Source organism: Procambarus clarkii, chromosome 1 (assembly GCF_040958095.1).
Source record: "Procambarus clarkii isolate CNS0578487 chromosome 1, FALCON_Pclarkii_2.0, whole genome shotgun sequence".
NCBI lineage: Eukaryota > Metazoa > Arthropoda > Malacostraca > Decapoda > Cambaridae > Procambarus > Procambarus clarkii.
In genome coordinates, this window is record NC_091150.1 from 12,451,180 (window position 1) to 12,466,344 (window position 15,165).

At 48.0% G+C, this 15,165-nt stretch overlaps 1 pseudogene; it reads left to right on the forward strand.

Annotated features, from left to right (window-relative positions):
- Nucleotides 1–4,606: 4,606 nt before the first annotated feature.
- Nucleotides 4,607–6,197, forward strand: LOC138357961 (2-oxoglutarate and iron-dependent oxygenase domain-containing protein 2 pseudogene; annotated as a pseudogene).
- The last annotated feature ends 8,968 nt before the right edge of the window (nt 6,198–15,165 follow it).

The window sequence follows — 15,165 nt, forward strand, 5'->3', positions numbered from 1 at the left end:
AGTTGAGAGGCGGGACCAAAGAGCCAGTGCTCAACCCCCGCAATCACAACTAGGTGAGTACAACTAGGTGAGTACACACAAACACACACACACACACACACACACACACACACACACACACACACACCACACACACACACACACACCACACACACCACACACACACACACACACACACACACACCCACACACACACACAACACACACAACACACACACACCACACACACACACACACACCACACACATACACACACACAAAGGAACGAAGCGAAGGAACTTGGTAACTCAGCATCAACATGGGTTCAGGGATGGCAGGTCCTGCCTCACAGGGTTACTTGAATTCTACGACCAGGCAACAAAAATAAGGCAAGAAAGAGAAGGGTGGGCAGACTGCATATTTTTGGATTGTCAGAAAGCCTTTGATACAGTGCCACACAAGAGGCTAGTGCGAAAGTTGGAGATGCAGGCTGGAGTGAGAGGGAAGGTACTCCGGTGGATAGAGGAGTACCTAAGCAACAGGAGACAACGAGTCTGTGTGAGAGGTGAGGTCTCAGATTGGCGAGACGTCACAAGTGGAGTCCCGCAGGGGTCAGTCCTTGGACCTATACTGTTTCTGGTATATGTAAATGATCTCCCAGAGGGTATAGATTCGTTCCTCTCAATGTTTGCCGACGATGCAAAAATTATGAGAAGGATTGAAACAGAGGATGATAGTAGGAGGCTACAAGATGACCTGGATAGACTGAGTGAATGGTCCAACAAATGGCTGTTGAAGTTCAACCCGAGTAAATGCAAAGTAATGAAACTAGGCAGTGGAAACAGGAGGCCAGGCACAGGATACAGAATAGGAGATGAAGTACTTAATGAACAGACAGAGAGAAAGATCTAGGAGTTGATATCACACCAAACCTGTCTCCTGAAGCCCACATAAAGAGAATAACGTCTGCGGCATATGCGAGGCTGGCTAACATCAGAACGGCGTTCAGCAACCTGTGTAAGGAATCATTCAGAATCTTGTACACCACATATGTAAGACCAATCCTGGAGTATGCGGCCCCAGCATGGAGCCGTACCTTGTCAAGCACAAGACGAAGCTGGAAAAAGCCCAAAGGTATGCTACTAGACTAGTCCCAGAACTAAGAGGCATGAGTTATGAGGAAAGGCTGCGGGAAATGCACCTTACGACACTGGAAGACAGAAGAGTAAGGGGGGACATGATCACAACCTACAAAATCCTCAGGGGAATCGACCGGGTAAACAAGGATGAACTATTCAACACTGGTGGGACGCGAACAAGGGGACACAGGTGGAAGCTGAGTACCCAAATGAGCCACAGAGACGTTAGAAAGAACTTTTTCAGTGTCAGAGTAGTTAACAGGTGGAATGCATCAGGCAGAGATGTGGTGGAGGCTGACTCCATACACAGTTTCAAATGTAGATATGATAGAGCCCAGTAGGCTCAGGAATCTGTACACCAGTTCATTGACAGTTGAGAGGGGGGACCAAAGAGCTAAAGCTCTACCCCCGCAAGCACAATTAGGTGAGTACACACACACACAACACACACAGACACACACACACACCCTCCCACACACACACCACACACACACACACACACACACACACAAGGGGCCTCGTAGGGGCCTCGTAGCCTGGTGGATAGCGCGCAGGATTCGTAATTCTGTGGCGCGGGTTCGATTCCCGCACGAGGCAGAAACAAATGGGCAAAGTTTCTTTCACCCTGAATGCCCCTGTTACCTAGCAGTAAATAGGTACCTGGGAGTTAGTCAGCTGTCACGGGCTGCTTCCTGGGGTGTGTGTGTGGTGTGGGAAAAAAAAAAAAAAAAAAAAAGTAGTTAGTAAACAGTTGATTGACAGTTGAGAGGCGGGCCGAAAGAGCAAAGCTCAACCCCGTAAAAACACAACTAGTAAACACAAAAAGACTTGGGGGTGGATATCACGCCAGACCTGTCTCCTGCAGCACATATCAAGCGGATAACATCAGCGGCATATGCCAGGCTGGCCAACATACGAACGGCATTCAGAAACTTGTGTAAAGAATCATTCAGAACTTCGTATACCACGTATGTCAGGCCAATCCTGGAGTATGCAGCCCCAGCATGGAGTCCATATCTAGTCAAGGATAAGACTAAACTGGAAAAGGTTCAAAGGTTTGCCACCAGACTAGTACCCGAGCTGAGAGGTATGAGCTACGAGGAGAGACTACGGGAATTAAACCTCACTTCGCTGGAAGACAGAAGAGTTAGGGGGGACATGATCACCACATTCAAGATTCTGAAGGGAATTGATACGGTAGATAAAGACAGTCTATTTAACACAAGGGGAACACGTACAAGGGAACACAGGTGGAAACTGAGTGCCCAAATGAGCCACAGAGATATTAGAAAGAACTTTTTTAGTGTCAGAGTGGTGGACAAATAAAATGCATTAAGAAGAGATGTGGTGGAGGCTGACTCCATACACAGTTTCAAGTGTAGATATGATAGAGCCCGATAGGCTCAGGAATCTGTACACCTGTTGATTGACGGTTGAGAGGCGAGACCAAAGAGCCAGAGCTCAACCCCCGCAAACACAACTAGGTGAGTAACTAGGTGAATACACACACATTGGAGACAACATTGATACCAGGGAGAGGAGAGGACAGGCGACCAACCCCGTCATAAGGACATCTCTTCCTACTCACCTAGGCGTGCTTGCTGGGGGTGAGCTGACGGTAGGTACCCCTCTGTAGATCATCAATAAGGTGTACAGAGTGACTTAAAATAATTAATTTAAAGTCGGCCTCAATATCTCAAATATACAACTCCGTGTGGATCACTTGGGTATGGGGCTTGACACATGCTACCCTGGTGACCGCTCACCCATCCTCCCCCCACACCTTCCCACACCTTACACTGTCCCAAGACTCCCCCTACCCCTCCCCCTATACACAAACACCCCCTCACTCAACACACACACACACACACACACGCACACACGCACACATAGGGGCCTCGTAGCCTGGTGGATAGCGCGCAGGACTCGTAATTCTGTGGCGCGGGTTCGATTCCCGCACGAGGCAGAAACAAATGGGCAAAGTTTCTTTCACCCTAAGTGCCCCTGTTACCTAGCAGTAAATAGGTACCTGGGAGTTAGTCAGCTGTCACGGGCTGCTTCCTGGGGTGTGTGTGTGTGGTGGAGAAAAAAAAAAAAGTAGTTAGTAAACAGTTGATTGACAGTTGAGAGGCGGGCCGAAAGAGCAAAGCTCAACCCCCGCAAAAAAACACAACTAGTAAACACACGCACACACGCACACACACACGCACACATGCACACGCACACACACGCACACACACACACACAACCTCTCTCTGAACCCTCCAGCACTAGTCCACCCACACACACCCTCACCATCCCCCTCCCTCACTTCCACCTTCCACCTCCCCCCCCCCATACACTCCCACACCTCCTCTCTCCTCTCTCTCTCTCTCTCTCCTCTCTCTCTCTCTCTCTCTCTCTCTCTCTCTCTCTCTCTCTCTCTCTCTCTCTCTCTCTCTCCTGTCCTCTCTCTCCCCCCTTTCTCTCCTGTCCTCTCTCTACCCCCATTCTCTCTATCTCCTCTCTCTATCCTCTACCTCTCCTCTCTCTCTATTCTACCTCTCCTCTCTCTGTCTCTCTCTCTCTCTCTCTCTCTCTCTCTCTCTCTCTCTCTCTCTCCTCTCTCTCTCTCTCTCTCTCCCCCTTTCTCTCCTGTCCTCTCTCTCCCCCTTTCTCTCCTGTCCTCTATCTACCCCCATTCTCTCTATCTCCTGTCTCTATCATCTACCTCTCCTCTCTCTCTATCTTCTACCTCTCCTCTCTCTCTCTCTCTCTCTTCTCTCTCTCTCTCTCTCTCTCTCTCTCTCTCTCCTCTCTCTCTCTCCTCTCTCTCTCTCTCTCTCTCTCTCTCTCTCTCCTCTCTCTCTCTCTCTCTCTCCCCCTTTCTCTCCTGTCTCTCTCTACCCCCATTCTCTCTATCTCCTCTCTCTACCCCATTCTCTCTATCTCCTCTCTCTATCCTCTACCTCTCATCTCCTCTATCTTCTACCTCTCTCTCTCTCTCTCCCCTTCTCCTTCTCCCCCTTTTTCTCCTGTCCTCTCTCTACCCCCTTTCCTCTCTATCTGCTCTCTCTCTATCTTCTACCTCTCCTCTGTCTCTCTCTCTCTCTCTCTCCTCTCTCTCTCCCTCTCTCTCTCTCTCTCTCTCTCTCTCTCTCTCTCTCTCTCTCTTCTCTCTCTCTCTCTCTCTCTCTCTCTCTCTCTCTCTCTCTCTCTCTCTCTCTCTCTCTCTCTCTCTCTCAAAGGGAAATCATGGAAGGGATACGAACTCGGGCTGGCAAACGCAGGAGGACAATCGCAGCTGGAACAAACACAGAGGATGGGGGGGAACAGAAAGACTGGATGAAGGAAATACTCCAGCAAATGCGGGATGAATTCAATGAAGGACTGAGGGTAATGAGGGAGACATTAGCCAACCTGCAAGATGATCTAAGGGCAGCAAAGGAGGAGATAAGATGCCTAAAGGAGAGAGGAGGTCAACCTGGTTGATGTAAACAAACTTGGAGGAGGTTGTGGCAGCCTCCCAAACACTTGGAGGAGCATCACCTTGGCATCGGGTGGAGATAACTTGTGCAAATTACACCTACAGTATTGCATAGGAGGAGGATAACAACATGTTAAGGACACAGTTTGCCATTTGCAAGTGTTTCTTTACAAACAGTATATTCATAAAAGAATATAATATGCAGAAACGTACCAAGACAGAGAGCAGTTTTTACATGATTATTCAGAGGTTTTGCAGTCTAAAGGATGCCACAACCTGGAGTTGCTTCTTCCTAAGTTGGAAGCAGACTCTTTGAGGCGCAAGCAAATTCACGATAACAGTTGGAAACGTCAGTTGAAAGTGTCTAAAGAATATAAACCTATGCATCCACAGATATTTACATTACAGCCATCATTCTTGGCTCCCAGGTTTCATGAAATAGTCAAATGCAGTCAAGAGGACACGCAAACACTTGAGGGCATTACCAGTTGCATCGAAAGTCACCAGAACCGTATTTATTCCTTCCCTGTGTTCACTGAAAATTTTGTCAACTTTTTCTTGAAGAGATAAGAATTTTGAAGAGTCCCCCACTTCCAAAAGGTCGTCCCAATACCATGAATCAGTATGGGATTAATTTAGATGAACTTGGGTTTGACAGTTTTATATCAAATCTTCGTACAACATACATCACACCACTTACAAGATTGCTCTTCCCAGACTTGGGAGGTGATTCTCTAGACTCTCATAAGGCTTTCATTGTCACTTACAAAGAAGGTGAAGATGTGGATCTGGATTACCACTTTGACAATGCAGAGGTAACTCTCGATGTTTCCCTAAATGAAGACTACAGTGATGGAGACCTTTACTTTGGACCAATGAGGACTGAAATTTCTAATCAACGATATGGTTACACTCACAAGCTAGGCAAAGGATTATTGCATCGTAGCCAACAACTTCATGGTGCACTGCCCATCTCGTATGGTGTTCGATATAATCTTATTGTATGGATGCGGTCATCTCAAGTCAGAAATGAACTGTGTCCAATGTGTGATGAAAAGCCAATTCTAGTCCCTGTGAAACATGGGTATGGAGATGGATTTATTGTCAATACTGCAGATGTTTGCTCCACTTTCTAGGGCTCAAATTTTCCAAAATGTAAACTAACCTAGTAAATAAGTGCACTGGCTCTACCCTTCATATATAGGAATACTGTATCTTCCAATATTTTCATAGATACTTGCATGCTCATTAAGTGCTACATATGTGTTCAAACATTATGTTGTGACCAAAAACAGTGCTAAATTGGTTTTTATAGGAGAATTGTAACATTCTTGAATGTTATCATTATAAAAAGAAGCATTTTGCAAAGTAATAGAGTAGTACCTCTTATCCAACTTCATAAGGACCAAGGAAATTTCAGAGAACTAATATTTCTGGTATTTGGACAACTTCTAGGCCACAATCCAATTTACCTAATACAATTAAGCATCTCAACTGTGAAGATACAAAATTGAAAGAATTTCAAAATAATGTACACTACTTGTATAAAAATGCAAAACATTGCTAGAAATCTTTATGCCATGTTGTTACACTTATAATGGTCAGAAAAAATAATTTTAGTGAACGTTTGTCCTCATCAATCTGCCAAGCCCATGTATGCAGTGCTCTTTAAAGTTGTCTCATATTGGAAAGTACTTTAAATATATACTGCACTATGAATTTTAATGTACTGTATACATTACATTTTCTTTACAACAATAATAAAGACAATTAACTGGGTAAATAAAATGATATTTAAAAGCAATACCATGTTAAGCTAGCATTGGAAGCTACAGGTAGGTCGACCTGTAGATCGGTCTACAGGTCGACCTGTATTGGGAGCCGTTCGGCCGAGCGAACAGCACACTGGGCTTGTGATCCTGTGGTCCCGGGTTCAATCCCGGTCGCCGGCAAGAAACAATGGGCAGAGTTTCTTTCACCCTATGCTCCTGTTACCTAGCAATAAAATAGGTACCTGGGTGTGAGCCAGCTGTCACGGGCTGCTTCCTGGGGGTGGAGGCCTGGTCGAGGACCGGGCCGCGGGGACACTAAAAAGCCCCGAAATCATCTCAAGATAACCTCCTCCACAATACCAGACACAAACTGTACCTCAGGGAGATGGGAATGCTACTGTGGAGGGGACCACCACAACCCAGCTCTCATTTGCTGAAATGCTTAAAAAGAGCCCTGCAGCTAGGTCTGCAGTTAAGGAAGTTGCCATGGAAGTGGCTTCCTCTCAGGAAGCAGCTAGATGAACTAACAAGATGATAGAGAGAAAAGAGCAAAGTAGATATCATGGCAAACCTAACAGCAAATTTAGCCGAGAACCACATCACACCTGGAGTCATGGAACAAGACTCAAGCAGTCACAACGACTCACATCAGAGGGTGTCAACAATAAATGTTACAATTGATAAGGAGACTACCCACACCAAGGTAATGTTTGTCCTGCTCAAGGTAAGAAGTGCTATGAGTGTGGAAAACTAGGTCATTTTGGTGCTATGTGTCGTTCCGCACTAAAGAAACCACAGTCAATGAATAAAAGCACTGTACGAGGATCAGGTCATAGGGGTCGAGGTGGTAAACACAATATTGCACCTCATATCCAGAATGTTAATAATGTACAAGACAACATTTCATTACAACCAGTCTCAGATGACAGTGAATGTGATTATATTTATGGAGTACAATCAATCACAGAATGGAATGATCTTCCAAACAACCCAGAGACATGTGTATACATTGCTGGTATTTGTCTCAAAGTTCTCATTGACACTGGATCAAACATTGACACCATTGCTGAGTGCCACTATGAGAAACTTAAAAAACAGTTCCCAAAGCTTAAGAACTATAATGGCAAATGCACTGCCTATGCTTCAAAGGTAGCCTTGCCAGTGATTGGAACTTTCACTGCAGAGATTAAGTCAAAGAGTGCAATGCTCACTACTACATTCCATGTTGTTAGGAATGCAAAGGAGTCTTACTCAGTTACAAGACTTCAACCAAATTGGGGCTACTTCAGCTTTCTAATGCTGTAGCAGTGGAATCTGCAAACAATGTTGATGCTGTTGTTGCTGAATTTTCTGATCGATTTAAATCCATAGGTTGTTATACTGATAGCAAAGTACATCTGCATATCAACCCAGATGTAATTCCAGTTGCCCAACCACATCGCCGACAACCATTCCATACTCGCAAGAAAGTCGATGCCGAACTGGATAGGCTGACGGAACTAGATGTCATTGAACCAGTAACAGGCCCAACACCATAGATAAGCCCAATTCTCACTCCACCAAAACCGAAGAATCCAGATGAGATACGCATTTGTGTAGACATGCGTGTTCCCAACAAGGCAATAATGCGTGAACGCCATCCTACACCGACTGTAGTTGATATGATTTACCGCTTGAATGGTGCAACTGTATTTAGCAAGTTAGATTTAAACAAGGGCTATCATCAGCTTGAACTTGATGATGAGAGTCGCTTCATCACAACGTTTACGACACATCGAGGTCTGTATAGGTACAAGCGCCTGAGTTTTGGTATCAACAGTGCTGCCGAGGTATTCCAGCACATCATCAGCCAGGTATTGCAAGATATACCTAATGCTGACAACATGTCTGATGACATCATTGTTTATGGCCGTACCCAAGCTGAACACGACAAAGCTCTTCGTGCAACATTGCAACGCTTACGAGAAAAGAATCTGACGCTAAGCCGAGCAAAGTGTGAGTTCAATCAACTAAAATTGAATTCTTTGGACATGTACTTAGTGACAAAGGTCTGTCTCCAGATCCAAAGAAAGTTGCAGATATCAAGAATGCTGCACCTCCTTCAACATCCACTGAAGTACATAGTTTTCTGGGAATGGCAAACTACTGTTCTCGCTTCATTCCAGATTTTGCTACCATTACGAAGCCTCTACGTGAGCTCCTGAAGAAAAATGCATCATGGTACTGGAGCGATATCGAGCAAAATGCATTTGATGCTGTGAAAGATGCACTAGTAGATAATGCGACTGCTGCATTCTTTGATCCATCAATGGACACTGAGTTAACGGTGGATGCTAGTCCTGTTGGTTTAGGTGCTGTTTTAGCCCAACACAAACCTGGTCAACCAGATTCCAGAGTTGTAATTGCCTAAGCCAGCCGTTTCTCACAGATGTTGAGCAACGATACAGTCAGACAGAGAAGGAAGCTCTTGCTCTTGTATGGGGCTGTGAACACTTCAATGTGTATCTGCTTGGTCCACCCTTCACCACGATAGTCACTGACCACAAACCGTTGGAGACCATCTTCAATAATCCAAAGTTCAAACCACCAGCTCGCATTGAGAGATGGGCTCTTCGTCTGCAATCATACAACTTTACCGTGAAATACAAGCCGGGTGCAGGCAATCCCGCTGATTACATCAGTCGACATCCTGCCAACAGTTTCACCATCACCAAGCATCAGCAAGTTGCCGAGGAATATGTACACTCTGTAACCTGTGATGCAGTCCCTAAGGTTCTCACTCTTGATGAAATCTGTACTGCAACCCTAGAGGACCCAAGTCTGCAAGCAACAGTGGATGCATTGACTAAGAAAAAGTTTCCACGCATCCCACCCTCAGGAGTTGACCAAGATGCATTCAAAGCACTTGAACGCATCCAGACAGAATTAAGTGCTACGCAACAACGCGACACCGTGCTGCGAGGTACTCGTATCGTCATTCAAGCTGTTCTCCAGCAACGTGCTCTGAAGTTTGCACATCAAGGACACCAAGGTCTTGTTAGGACCAAACAGCTGCTACGAGAAAAGGTGTGGTTTCCTGGCATTGATCGTCAAGCAAAGGACATGCATGATGCCTGTGTCCCTTGCCAAGCTGCAGTGGATACTTCAAGACCAACACCTCTACAACCTTCACCACTACCTGCTGCACCATGGGCGGAAGTATCGATGGACTTCTGCGGACCACTACCAACTGGAGAGTACTTGATGGTAGTCATTGATGATCACTCACGTTACCCAGAAGTAGAAATCATCACTTCCACATTTGCAAAGGCTGTCATCCCGAAACTCGACAAGATCTTTTCAAACTTTGGCATTCCTGAAGTTGTCAAGACGGACAATGGACCGCTATTCAATGGACAAGACTTTGTCAACTTTGCTGAGCATATTGAATTCAAACACCGCCGTGTGATGCCACTACATCCTCAAGCAAATGGAGAAGTTGAAAGATTCATGCAACCTCTCATGAAAGCGGTACGCTGTGCTCATGCCGAAGGACGATCCTGGAAACAAGCTGTGGGTGCTTTTCTCAGGAACTGCCGTGCAACACCACATGGAACACTGGGCAAGTCGCCTGGTGAACTTTTATTTGGACGTCCTATGAGGATCTCACTATCTGTCATGCCAGCCGAGGTAACGGATAAACGTCTCGCTCAGAAGGATGCACTAGCCAAGGGCAAAATGAAAATTGCTCATGATCAACGTGCAAAGGAACAATTCATAAAGGTTGGAGATACTGTTCTCGTTAAAAAGTAAAAAGAGGGAAAGCTAGATATGCGTATGATACAAAACCATATAAAGTGATTAGTGTAAAAGGAACTATGGTAACAGCTAGTAATAGAGATCATAGTATAACACGTAATATGGCTATTTCAAAGTGATTCCAACTAGTGTAGAAAATGATGAAGTGCAAAGTCGTGCAAAGAAAAGAAAAAATGAGTTATAACTCAATAAAGAATTCATCAAGGGATGTTCTTGTATTTAAGGACTCTCGTCCTAAACGTCATGTTAAACGCCCTACACGATTTGATGATTAATTGTGTTCCTATGTAATGCAAAGTATTTATTTGTTATGCTGAACTAAATTTAATATTGTTTGAATAATGCAGATATCTCATTCAATATTTTGTCACTTTGTATTACAGTTTCTTTCATGTTTGTTTAACATTGCATATGTATTTTTAACATTGAAATCCTTTGTGTTAAAGATTAAGTTGTTTAAATTCTTTGTGTGCTTAATTAATGTTAAATGTATGCAATATCTCTTGATATGTTAATAACTTACTTTGTGTCAGTAACTTTGCTTTGTGCTACAAGCATGGTAGACATCCTGTATTCATTCTTTTTAAAGAAAAGGAGGGATGTCATGTTCACAGAAAATGGTACCATCCGTTTTCTATGTGCGGCGGAGCAGACGCCAGGGAAGGTAAACAGAAGCGTACAGGACGCTACCAGCTTGGAAGCTACTAGTCATGTAATTGTTTATAAGTATTAAAGTCAGTAACCAAGCAATGGATTTACATCAACCCTACAATCAAGACTTCCTCAGTAACACACAAACACCACAGTTACCTCCCTGAGTTACCCAGGGAGGTAACCCAGGGAGGGAGGATGATGATTCAGGATCATCATCAATGAAATGGCAACGAAAAAGTCTCATACGATAGCTCAAGAAATGAGGTACAGTTATCTCGAGAAAATCTATAAAGAAGCCGGAAATGAGTCAGATCAAATCTACAGTGATGGGTCATCCAACCCTGTCAATGGCAGAGCTGGTGCAGCATACACTGTATTTAGGAATAATGCCTTTCAACACAGAAAAGAAGGAAAAGCGCGTATTGAGAACTATGCCTCATCAACACAAGCAGAGCAAACTGCCATTGTTATGGCATTAATATTCCTTGAACGAAGCACTAACGGTGCAGTGATCTGCACTGATTCTAAAGCCGCTGAAATACAGCGGTTTTAAATTCATGGGGATGGGACTGTTAGTAAAGAAGTAACAGGTGGTAATGAAAGGCGAGGAACGGGAGCTGGAACTCGGTAACTTAATTTTTTTTATTACTACGGGCGAAATAACTTTGTTTTACATTTGAGGGAAATTGATCAGTTAATAGCGAAACTACACTTATAAACGTATAGAGCCAGGTCCAAGAGCTAACTAATGATGAACTTTTAAAAAATATTTTGTAGAGAACGGAGGGTGATGTAAGGAGAGGGGGATAAGAGAAGGAGGATAGGTATTCTTAAGGGCGACGATAAGGATGCGGGGAAGGGAGGAGAGCGGATGGGTGGGTGGGTGATTAGACACCTGATGGGATAGGCTTGGGGGAGCCTACCGAGGGTGAGAGAGGAGTAGGGTGGGCGTTTACGGCGGAAACACCTGCTTGGGGCGACGGTAAGGTAAGATAGCGCTTAGGGGGGGGGGTAAAATTAGCGACGTCTGCCTTTCTTTACTTACTTATGAACAAGTATATCTTCAATATAAGAATTTGATATCTATTGATATCTAGATATTGAATTTGAATTTGATAATTTGGATTTGATAAAAAATATCTGTTTATGACTGTAGAGTTTATTGTCAGTATGACGGAAGAGGACTTTGTCCCCCACGCTGTGTGGGCAGCGTATTGGGGTTAGTTGTGTGGGCAGCGTGGTGGGGGCTAGTTGTGTGGGCAGCGTGGTGGGGCTAGTTGTGTGGGCAGCGTGGTGGGGGCTAGTTGTGTGGGCAGCGTGGTGGGGCTAGTTGTGGGCAGCGTGGTGGGGCTAGTTGTGTGGGCAGCGTGGTGGGGCTAGTTGTGTGGGCAGCGTGGTGGGGCTAGTTGTGTGGGCAGCGTGGTGGGGCTAGTTGTGTGGGCAGCGTGGTGGGGCTAGTTGTGTGGGCAGCGTGGTGGGGCTAGTTGTGTGGGCAGCGTGGTGGGGCTAGTTGTGTGGGCAGCGTGGTGGGGCTAGTTGTGTGGGCAGCGTGGTGGGGCTAGTTGTGTGGGCAGCGTGGTGGGGCTAGTTGTGGGCAGCGTGGTGGGGCTAGTTGTGTGGGCAGCGTGGTGGGGCTAGTTGTGTGGGCAGCGTGGTGGGGCTAGTTGTGTGGGCAGCGTGGTGGGGCTAGTTGTGTGGGCAGCGTGGTGGGGCTAGTTGTGTGGGCAGCGTGGTGGGGCTAGTTGTGGGCAGCGTGGGGGGGCTAGTTGTGTGGGCAGCGTGGTGGGGCTAGTTGTGTGGCAGCGTGGTGGGGGCTAGTTGTGTGGGCAGCGTGGTGGGGCTAGTTGTGTGGGCAGCGTGGTGGGGCTAGTTGTGTGGGCAGCGTGGGGGGCTAGTTGTGTGGGCAGCGTGGTGGGGCTAGTTGTGTGGGCAGCGTGGTGGGGCTAGTTGTGTGGGCAGCGTGGTGGGGCTAGTTGTGTGGGCAGCGTGGTGGGGCTAGTTGTGTGGGCAGCGTGTGGGGCTAGTTGTGTGGGCAGCGTGGGGGGCTAGTTGTGGGCAGCGTGGTGGGGCTAGTTGTGTGGGCAGCGTGGTGGGGCTAGTTGTGTGGGCAGCGTGGTGGGGGCTAGTTGTGGGGCAGCGTGGTGGGGCTAGTTGTGTGGGCAGCGTGGTGGGGCTAGTTGTGGGGCAGCGTGGTGGGGCTAGTTGTGTGGGCAGCGTGGTGGGGGCTAGTTGTGGGCAGCGTGGTGGGGTTAGTTGTGTGGGCAGCGTGGTGGGGCTAGTTGTGTGGGCAGCGTGGTGGGGGCTAGTTGTGTGGGACAGCGTGGTGGGGTTAGTTGTGTGGGCAGCGTGGTGGGGCTAGTTGTGTGGGCAGCGTGGTGGGGCTAGTTGTGGGCAGCGTGGTGGGGCTAGTTGTGTGGCAGCGTGGTGGGGTTAGTTGTGTGGGCAGCGTGGTGGGGCTAGTTGTGGGGACAGCGTGGTGGGGTTAGTTGTGTGGGCAGCGTGGTGGGGACTAGTTGTGTGGGCAGCGTGGTGGGGCTAGTTGTGTGGGCAGCGTGGTGGGGCTAGTTGTGTGGCAGCGTGGTGGGGCTAGTTGTGGGGCAGCGTGGTGGGGCTAGTTGTGTGGGCAGCGTGGTGGGGCTAGTTGTGTGGGCAGCGTGGTGGGGCTAGTTGTGTGGGCAGCGTGGTGGGGCTAGTTGTGTGGGCAGCGTGGTGGGGCTAGTTTGTGGGCAGCGTGGTGGGGGCTAGTTGTGTGGGCAGCGTGGTGGGGCTAGGTGTGGGCAGCGTGGTGGGGCTAGTTGTGTGGGCAGCGTGGTGGGGCTAGTTGTGTGGGCAGCGTGGTGGGGGCTAGTTGTGTGGGCAGCGTGGTGGGGCTAGTTGTGTGGGCAGCGTGGTGGGGCTAGTTGTGTGGGCAGCGTGGTGGGGCTAGTTGTGGGGACAGCGTGGTGGGGTTAGTTGTGGGCAGCGTGGTGGGGCTAGTTGTGTGGGCAGCGGTGGGGCTAGTTGTGTGGGCAGCGTGGTGGGGGCTAGTTGTGGGACAGCGTGGTGGGGTTAGTTGTGTGGGCAGCGTGGTGGGGGCTAGTTGTGGGGACAGCGTGGTGGGGTTAGTTGTGTGGGCAGCGTGGTGGGGCTAGTTGTGTGGGCAGCGTGGTGGGGCTAGTTGTGTGGGCAGCGTGGTGGGGGCTAGTTGTGGGGACAGCGTGGTGGGGCTATGTGTTAGTTGTGGGGCAGCGTGGAGGGCTAGTTGTGGGGGCAGCGTGGGGGCTAGTTGTGGGGGTAGCGTGGTGGGGCTAGTTGTGGGGGCAGCGTGGTGGGGCAAGTTGTGGGGGCAGCGTGGTGGGGGCTAGTTGTGGGGACAGCGTGCTGGGGCTAGTTATGGAGGCAGCATAGTGGGGCTAGTTGTATGGGCAGCGATGGGAGCCGGCGACCGAGCGGACAGCACGCTGGACTTGTGATCCTGCGGTCCCGGGTTCGATCCCGGGCGCCGAAGAGAAACAATGGGCAGAGTTTCTTTCACCCTATGCCCTTGTTACCTAGCAGCAAAATAGGTACCTGGGTGTTAGTCAGCAGTCAGCTGTCAGCTGGACACTAAAGCCCCGAAATCATCTCAAGATAACCTCAAGATAGCGTAGTGGGGATAGTTGTGTGGGTAGCGTGGTGGGGCTAGTTGTGTGGGCAGCGTGGTGGGGCTAGTTGTGTGGGTAGCGTGATGGGGCTAGTTTGTGGGGCAGCGTGGTGGGGCTAGTTGTGTGGGCAGCGTGGTGGGGCTAGTTGTGGGGGCAGCGTGGTGGGGCTGGTTGATACCTGGTTGATGGGGTTCTGGGAGTTCTTCTACTCCCCAAGCCCGGCCCGAGGCCAGACGTGACTTGTGAGAGTTTGGTCCACCAGGCTGTTGCTTGAAGCGGCCCGCAGGCCCACATACCCACCACAGCCCGGTTGGTCCGGCACTCCTTGAAGTAAACAATCTAGTTTCCTATTGAAGATGTTCACGGTTGTTCCTGTAATATTTCTGATGCTCGATGGTAGGACGATGAACCCGTGGACCTCTGATGTTCATACAGAGTTCTCTGATTGTGCCCATGGCACCTCTGCTCCTCACTGGTTCTATTCTGCATTTTCTTCCATGTCGTTCACTCCAGTACGTTGTTATTTTACTGTGCAGATTTGGGACCTGTCCCTCCAGTATTTTACATAGGTATATTATTTGGTATCTCTCTCGTCTCCTTTCTAGTGAGTACATTTGGAGAGCTTTGAAACGATCCCAATAATTTAGGTGCTTTATCTCGTCTATGGGTGCCGTATATGTTCTCTGTATTCCCTCAAATTCAGCAATCTCTCCTGCTCTGAAGGGGGAAGTGAG